The sequence below is a fragment of the Pelophylax lessonae genome, assembly GCF_965119305.1.
Source record: "Pelophylax lessonae genome assembly, chromosome: 2".
Taxonomy (NCBI): domain Eukaryota; kingdom Metazoa; phylum Chordata; class Amphibia; order Anura; family Ranidae; genus Pelophylax; species Pelophylax lessonae.
Genome location: NC_138769.1, coordinates 77,649,604 through 77,659,632, shown reverse-complemented (window position 1 = coordinate 77,659,632; position 10,029 = coordinate 77,649,604).

The window sequence follows — 10,029 nt, the reverse complement described above, 5'->3', positions numbered from 1 at the left end:
CCACTGGCCGAATAAAAAAGAAAAACAAACCATGTGTACCCAGCTTAACATTGCTCCCAAAGATCCACGGATATCCACATTGCAGAACAGATGCAGAATAGACCCATAATACCCATGTTGTACCTGTCTCTCCAGCTTGCAGACATCAATTTGCCACCCAAAGTTCTCATTAAGGAAGGTAACCATTACTAACAGAAGGTCACCAACTCTGGCTGACCCTCATATCAAGTTCTCCTCTCCTCGCTTCTCTTTCCTAGAACTCGAGAGGCTCTGCACACTCTATTCTTGGCCTCTGTCAACTTCCTTAATCTGCAGTTGCCTCCATTATTTATAGACAGGTCCTGTCAATGGTGCGATAGAGGTAAAGGAATTCCACATAATTGTATATCTTAAAACAATAAAAAACGATTTATTGAGAAGTTTATTTTCAATTGGAAACATGGTATTCCATTCATTTTAAAGTGCAATGTAAACTTTTATCTAGGTTTGAAATAACTTGTGCACTCCCTCTTAAGCTGGCCTTAAAAATTCGGGAGGTTCAGCAGGATTCATCGATCCATCTATGTGCAGGCTGGTTGTAATGAAGTCCATCGATAGATTGACTACAGTACAACCAGCCTGTCAGGGTATAGATGATAGCAGTGATCATTGTATTCTGACAGAGGGGAAACCTCCCGCTGTCAGCATACAATAGCACAGCGGGAGGGGTTCCCCCATCAACACTGACTTTGTGGATAAGGAAATTGTCCTATTGTCTTTCCTTCCATCCCTGGCTGAAGGGAAGAATATTGCATAATGTATGGCCAGCCTTAACCACTTAAGCCCCGGAGGATTTGGCTGCTCAAAGACCAGGGCCTATTTTGCGATTCGGCACTGCGTGATTTTAATGGACAATTGCGCGGTCGTGCGACGCTGTACCCAAATCAAATTGACGCCCTTTTTTTCCCACAAACAGAGCTTTCTTTTGGTGGTATTTGATCACCTGTGCGATTTTTACTTTTTGCGCTATAAACAAGAAAAAGCGACAATTTTGAAAAAATAACAATATTTTTCACATTTTTTTTATATGAAATTCCCCCCAAAAAAATGTAAAAATCATTTTTTTTAACATTTTAGGCCAATTTGTTTTCTGCTACATATTTTTGGTGAAAAAAATCGCAATAAGCATATTTTGATTGGTTTGCGCAAAAGTTATTGCGTTTACTAACTACGGGAAAGATTTATGTCATTTTTATTGTTTTTTTATTTAACTAGTAATGGCGGCGATCTGCGATTTTTTTTGCAGGACTGCGACTTTGCGGCGGACAGATCTGACCCTTGACTGACATGTTTGACACTTTTGGGGGGACCAGTGACATTACTACAGTATACATATGCACTGTTACTGTAAAAAGGACACTGGCAGGGAAGGGGTTAACTTTATTAGCGAGCAAGGGGTTAAGGGTGTCCCTAGGGGCGTGCTTCTAACCGTAAAGGGGCATGGCTTTTGATGTAACCACAGAGACATACAATCCTACATAGCAGGATTGTATGATCTCTCTATTTAGATTAGGGAGAATGACAGGCGGCTTTGTTTACATCAGCCGCCTGCCTTTCTCCCTCTCCAGCGGGAGATCGCGAGTGACCGGCGGACATGGGCGCCGCCGGTTACTCGCGCAGAGATGCCCGTGAACGAGCGGGGGCGGGACGTACCCATACGTCACTTTGCCTGCACGGGGCTGACCGCCGCAGTATATGTACTTGCGGCCGTCGGCAAGTGGTTAAGCTGGGTACACACTACATTTTTTTTTTCATGCAATCCTGCGGGTTGCACGGAAAAAAAAAACTGACAGCTCTTGTCAGAGCCGTTGTATTAACCATGCAAGGTTAGTTTAGCGATCTCCCCCTCTGAGTTCTTGTGTTCTGACAGGGGGATTCCCCCCCAGGACACTCAAATCAGCACTCCCCGCCATTGGCAGAGAGCCCTGATCAGGAGCCAGTCGACTGCTAGTTTTTCAGCATGCTGGCTTCTGTCGGACCGAGACAAATTGCAAGTGGTTAGGTCATATATGGGAGTTAGAAGTGCAATGCCCACATCCCTAAATTGGCATGCAGCAGACAAAAAAAACCCTCTAGTGGGACTTTGAAGGGCACAACACTGAAAATGTTTAAAATATAAATTTCCTAATTTAATTATACAAAATACAATATAAAATATAATCACATAATGGATAATATTGTTGCGACTAACAAAAAAATGAACAAGACCATTTTGGGACACCAAGGATCCTACTGGGCTGCAGAGTCCTTGGTGTCCCAACATGGTCTTGTTCATTTTTTTGTTAGTCGCAACAATTTTATCCATTATATGATTATCTTTTCTACTGTATTTTATATAATAAAATTTGGAAATTTATATTTTAAACATTTTCAGTGTTTGGCCGTTCAAAGTCCCACTAGAGGGTTTTTTTGTCTGCTGTCTGTCGGACCGAGTGCCCTATACAATGGGCCGACTGTTGGCCAGTTCAAGAAAAAAAAAAAATGTCAGCCGGCTTTCGGCACGTGTGTGCTTTAGGCCTTTGACTCCACATAGAGAAACTTCAACAGTGAGACATACTTAAAGCCCTAGGGTGGGGGACATGGTACAGTGTCTTCTCATTGGTGCTCTCCACAAAGGGGTTCAGAATAAACCCCTTTTGCCCCTGCTGGGCTCCCAACCTCAGTTCAAAACCCCATAAATCCACATGTGTGTACACTCTCTCCTCATTAAAGTAAACCCAGAAATCAAGACAGAGAATGGGCCATGCAGGGAAGCCTTTATGGTAAAGAAATAAAACCCCTTAAAGACCTCATGTTGAATTATATACCCATCTAGTGATGTGATTACAATTCTCTACAGTCACATTTGTGATTAACACACCTCTGCCACATTGCACAGCCAGGAGGATCGCTCTTCCACTTCCTAGTTTGGCCTCCCTGGATAACCTACCTGGTAACTGGACAAAAGTTTGTATGATAATTCATCATATAAAAGTGCATTAGTGAGCTTAATGAATATATAACAATGCTGAGTCGTGTTTTTCAACGATCTGCCTGGGTAGATCACAGCTTGCAAGTGCTGTTTTCCTCTTTCTGGGAGCCTCAGCACATTCCAAGCAAGTTTTTAATACAATGCATACAGTGCAATACCATAATACCATACATTTTTAATACACATACAGTAATACATGAGTATTTGGTTCAGTTCTTTTTAAAGTACAGAAGAAAATTAAAATTTCATAACACTTTAATTAAAATCCTGATAGGGACAAAGAGCACGCTTGTCCCAGCAGCCCAGATACTGCTTCAGTAGCATGCTGTTAGATAGCCATCTATTGGCCATTAAGCCAATGGCAGATATTTTTATCCTCAGTATGCACTAAATGCAAAAAAAAATGTGTAATTCTGAAATGTATAATAATGTGTGCAAGTTGAATTTCAGAATCATAAAAAAACAAATCATTTTAAAACAATATAACCAAAATTCCTAAAAAAAGCACCTCCTGTAATAATAGCAGCTCCATTGTATCATCCCACAAAGGGGAATAAACAGGCTGCCACCACGAGTGCAAGAAACAAAGTGCCTAGCCCAGATGTAAATAACTAAGTTATATTTCTAAGCATCTAGAAGGAATTTTCTTGGTTTTTGGAGTACTTTTATCATTTTTTTTTTCTTTTTTAAGTCCCTTTTATTAAAGGAGTTTTATATTTTTATTCTGTATATAAGGTAAGAATTTGAGGAAAAAGCATCTGACTTGTCAATAGTAACAGGTAATTTTGTAATAGTGATAAACGCAATTACTAAATGCAAATATTACAAAAGCTGATGCCACTTTTTTAAGTAAATCCTTTTTTGCTCACCTGCCAGTTTTCCTCTTAAATTTGTCCAAAAATGTGGCTCTTTGATTCTCATGTTTAAAAGACGTATTCAGATTCTTCACTAGTAATGCTAGTGCATAAGTCCTATCTACATGTTTTCATTAAAATAAAAACTAGATCACATGATAGATTTATTTTAACGGGCAAAATTAAAGTGGTAAAATACGCATACCTAAAGTGTATATCTATAGACAATTTTTTCTTTACTAGTTTTTGATAGACTAAGAAAGGAAGGATCAGAACTCTGCCAGGGCTTCTATTTTTCTAGTCCAGGATGAAGTGGGGAAAGTTTAGAACCCCCTCAGAGTTTAGTGAAATCCCATGCTTTCTTAGTGAGATTTCCCCTCACTTCCTGTTCTGGTGACACTGTTTTGCCCTAGAGGAGGTGAGGGAAATTTCCAACAGCAGCACAGACAAAAATAAATGAAAAAATAAAAATAAACAACAATATATATATATATATATATATATATATATATATATATATATAAGGATGCTTGATTGAACCCCTGTCAGCTTTTTATTATTGTACCATCTATTATACTTTATGTTCGGTAAAAAATGTATCCTCAAGACAGAAAGTGAGGGGAAATCTCTCTAACAGAGTCCTGAAAAGCAGTAAAACTTGATAGTTCTGACTCTTCCCCATTCTATCCCAAACTAGAAAAGGGTTTTGACATTTCATATACTTTAAAGTTGAACTATAGACAAAGCTTTTTTTTTTCCATTTTAGATAGAGTAAGGTAGGGTTAAAACCCTATTATTTTTTGCCATCTGTGTCCCATTGGGGGAGATTTCCCTTCACTTCCTGTCCCATAGCCAAAACAGGAAGTAAGAAAATCCCTGCAAATTAAGAAAATCCCTTGGGGACCTCCAGGCCACCAGAACTATATCCCCATTGGAAGATTTCCACTATATTACTTTTCTGGAGACAATCCAAAGAGACGTAACTGAATGGCCCACTGTTTCTGGTTGTTTACCTGAAGATAAAAATCAATCCAACTTATAAAGGGGCCAGACATTGGAATCAATGTACCATCACCAATCAATCGCTACGCATTTCGCCAGAGGCTTCTTCAGGAGATCCTATTGGTATTAAGTATTAAACAAATTTGGGAGCCATAGAATATTCAGCCTCCAACAGCCTGGGACAAGGGGGCTGATGTATCTTCAGCTCAGACGGAGGAAAGAGAGGAAAGGGGCCCTGTGTCCAACACCCAACAGCAAATGATGAGTAGCATTTAGGCTAAGCCTACACTTTGACAGCGATGGGAAGCCTTAGGCGTCTTGTTCCTGAAATGAATGGAAATATATAGTCCTATATAGACAAAAATGTCCCATGTAGTATTGTCCTCTTATAAGAAAAAGTAATCAAAAACTGTGTCCTGTCCCGGTCCTGGCTGTATCCCCCATTGGTGAGACCAATTATTTTATTCCACTGGAATCATTTTAAGATGGCCTCTCTCTGTAAGTATGACATCAGCATAAAGAGATATTACAAATAATTGACATAGATTCTTGTCATATGGATTATAACATGATTGTATCATACAAATTGGTAGAATGCCCAATAGAATTCATGTATGGATATGTTTCAATGTGTAATATTGAATTGAGTTGCTCATACTGTAAGTCTTGAGCTCAATAGAAGTGGATATTAAATCATTTACGGTTATACTGGATACTGTATCAATATGTATAAGCATGGATTTGAAAACTGCATCATATTGCATTCAGAGGATTGCGGCATGCTAGAAGACCTTTACTAGCAACCTCTTTTACCGTTATATATCACTGCAGTTTTATGCACATTTAGGGAATGACCTTGACAAATTATATTTAGGACAGCTAAGCATAAGCATCTATCTCCACCAATCTAAGTTCCAGGGTGGCAAACAAGCATAAGCATCTATTTCCACCAATCCAAGTTCCAGGGTGGCAAACAAGCATAAGCATCTATCTCCACCAATCTAAGTTCCAGGATGGCAAACAAGCATAAGCATCTATTTCCACCAATCCAAGTTCCAGGGTGGCAAACAAGCATAAGCATCTATCTCCACCAATCTAAGTTCCAGGGTGGCAAACAAGCATAAGCATCTATCTCCACCAATCGAAGTTCCAGGGTGGCAAACAAGCATAAGCATCTATCTCCACCAATCTAAGTTCCAGGGTGGCAAACAAGCATAAGCATCTATCTCCACCAATCGAAGTTCCAGGGTGGCAAACAAGCATAAGCATCTATCTCCACCAATCTAAGTTCCAGGGTGGCAAACAAGCATAAGCATCTATCTCCACCAATCTAAGTTCCAGGGTGGCAAATATGCAAATCCCTCCTCCTTCTCCACTACTACCCCTTGCAATAAGCACAGTGTCTAATACATCATCATAATCCCTACCTTCCCATACACCACTGTGTGCTAAGGGCAGGGGCTACAGAGAGTCGCTCAACTGTGTAATTGCCAAGAGCTTTGCACACTACAGGCTGGCCACAATTATAGCAGAATTTAGGCTTCTAAAGGGATGCGATTTTTCTTAGACTTATTATCTATCTGTGTCACAGTTAAAGTGATTGCAAAGTTATATTTTTCTAAATGACGAAGATGTCATACTTACCTGCTCTGTGCAATGGTTTTGCTCCAGGCTCCTTTTCCCATTTGCCTCCATAGGAAGCCACTTCTGCACGATCCCAAGCTGGGCTGTATAACGTCTATAGACACACACAAGTGCAGCTCAGCCCCACCTCTCACTCCCTCGTTATTTGATTTGACTAACAGCAGCAGCAGCCAATGGCTGCTCTCCCTGAGTCCAGTGAGGAGGGACAGAGAGAGAAGCACTGCTGCTTTTGAGCACAGTGCTGGATTGAGATCATGCTTAGGTAAGTATTGGGGGGGGGGGGGGCGGCTGACATTAAAAGGTATTTTTCCTTAATGCAGAGAAAAAAAAATCCTTCAGCCTTTGCAAACACTTTAAGATCAGTCTTAGGCCTCATTCAGATGGGCACTGAGACCCATCATAAATGCTGACCCTTTTTTTGCTGCAAGTACATTCACCTCCATGTACCTGTTCCTGCCTCCATGTTAAATTTTGACTGTCTGTGCAGTTGCTACATCTACATCCACTTCTATGGGCTGCATGCACACACATCCCTGAGGTAGATGCACAGGCACCAAAAAATGGCTCATCACGGAGGTCAGGTCTCAGTGCCAGTCTGAATGAGTCCTTATCACTATCAACAGCAATGGACCCTGCCAGACATACCATCTGAGGTTCAGTTCTGGAATTCCATTATGCACTACCTTATGCTATAGGCTAGCCATACGGGCACACATTATTGTGGGCACATCATTGTATGCATCTTGTATAAAAGTATTGCATTATTCTAAGAATCATTTGTATTCTTAAATAAATGAACTGACCACAAGGAGAATAAAGTAATCATTTGTATGGCTTCATTCAGTTCTCCCAAAGGAATAACTAAAAAAAATGTTTTTGATTTTGTGATGGACATGATGACATAATAATACTTTCTGTTTTAACAAGGCAATTACGTAACCACTAGGCAAACACCTTTTATATCCATAAACATTTGGACTGGGCACCAAGGGTCTATATATTTTCTGGTCATTAAGGGGTAATGATGTGTTCTTTTGAAGGGCTTTTTGATCCACTGCAATTTAACCTGGTTGGTTATCCAGGCTCATTACCACCAGTGGCTCATTGCCACCCCTAGGCTCTGCTCCATAAAAGACATGGCTTCCATAGCTTGCACAGATGATTACTGACAAGTCTTAAACAACTAAGAGTTAGTTAGCCTTTTTTTTTTTTTTTTTTTTTTGCCGTATCTGTGCCACAAAGCAGCAGTTCTGGAAGCACAGTTGACCATTTGTACACAATTTAATTAATTCTTTGCATGGCCCCACCCACTACCATCTGGTATAAGAAGGCAATTCCCTATGTGATGCCCAAAAAAGGAAGAAACTTGATAAAACAATGAAAGAAGTCTAAGGCCAGCCATTGAAATTCTTTCTCCCTTGGGTAGGACCTCCGTGGCCTTCATACATGTCTGTGACTGCCAGCCCTTTATTTTCCTCGAGTTTAATCAAGGACATAGATTACGTGATGGAAATAATACACTGCGTCAAGGGAGAGCGATGTTACATTCACAATAAACATACATTATACAGATCTTTTTTCCTCCATATAGTGAACTTACCTAAATCAGTGGGAGTCTTTCCTTTGAATAATACCATCTAAAGCACAGGATCTGTAAGGGAAGGAAACATGAAATAAATGTTTAACGTTTGTTTTGTTTCTTACTGTGTGAAATGCAGATAAGAGCACCTTTGTATTAAATTGTTAACCTGCAACCACAGACTTGGCACAAATTTACATTTACTTTGTTGTAAAAAAAAAAAAGTTGACTATAGGGAGTATAATACCACAAGTAGTTACCATGAAGCCTGCAGGTACGCCATATGAGACTTTGACGGCAACTTTACTTTTCTCAGCCCAGCACAATACATAGACATGCCTTGGACCCATAGGGGTTGATTTACTAAAAGTAAATAGACTGTGCACTTTGTAAGTACAGTTGCAATCATTTTACCCAGTAAAGCTTCACTTTGTAAAGAATACCCAATAAGGTGCAAGGAAAATAAAAAGAACAGCATATTTGCTTGCACATGATTGGATGATGAAAATCAGCAGAGTTTCACCACATTCACTAAACTCTGGGGAAAATTAGTGCAACTGTACTTGCAAAGTGCACAGTCTATTTGTCTTTAGCAAATGAACCCCAGAATGTGCCAGTGATTGCAGTGAAAGACCACATAAGGAGCTCAAGGGGTGCATTAGGGACAGCTTCTCCCAGGACTATCCAAGCCAATTCAATAGCACTTAAAAAAAAAGTTATCATTTTGTTTCTCATTTCAACTAAAAAATTCCATGTCACCAACTTAAAAAATTGCCACACTTCAATGCTGGGCACTTTCACCCCCTTCCTGCCCAGGCAAACATTCAGCTTTCAACGCTGTCACACTTTGAATGACAATTGCGCGTTCACACAACACTGTATCCAAATGACATTTTTATAAAAAAAATTTCACACAAATAGAGCTTTGTTTTAACCACTTGCCGTCTGCTCACTAGAGCTCTACTGCGGCAAAGTGGTTCATTATCGTCTGGCAACGTAGACTTACGTCGCCAGACACTCCCCTTTCTCGGCGGTGCGCGCGCGCTGCCGAAGGCTCGCTCCCGCTGTATTCATTCACAGCGGGAGTCGGGCCAGGGGAGGAGCAGCGGCGATCGCTGCTGCTCTTCCCCGATCGTCGGGGAATCGAGTGTGGAGATCCGCCAGCTTGTGTAAACACAAGCGGGCGGATCTCCTAAGTGACAGGCAGGGTCAGATTGCAGGGTTCAGCATAGCTGAACATACGATCTGTCCTTGTGTCACTCAGTCACCTCCCCCCACACATGTTAGTAAGCACCAGGCATACATTAACCCCTCCCTCTCCAATAAAATTAACCCCTTCCCTGCCAGTGTCATTTTTACAGTAACCGTGTATATATATAGCACTGATTACTGCATTAATGTCACTGGTACCCCCAAAAGTGTCAAAAATGTCAGTCAAGGGTCCGATCTGTCTGCCCCAATGTCGCAGTCCCGCAAAAAAAAAAAAATCGCAGATCGCCGCCATTACTCGTTAAAAAAAAAAACACCAAAAATTACAGAAATCTTTCCCTTAGTTAGTAAACGCAATAACTTTTGCGCAAACCAATCAAAATATGCTTATTGTGATTTTTTTTTACCAAACATAGGTAGCAGAAAACAAATTGGCCAAAAATTTAAAACAATTTTGATTTTTACATTTTTTTGGGGGGGAATTTCATATAAAAAAATGTGAAAAATATTGTTATTTTTTCAAAATGTATGCTTTTTTTTTGTTTATAGCGCAAAAATTTAAAATCGCACAGGTGATCAAATAAAGGACGTCAATTTCGTATGGGTACGGCGTCGCACGACCGCGCAATTGTCAGTTAAAGTTGCACAGTGCCGAATCGCAAAAAGTGGCCTGGACGTAAGACAGCAAAATCCTCCGGTGGTAAAGTGGTTAAAGGTATTTATTAAGCACT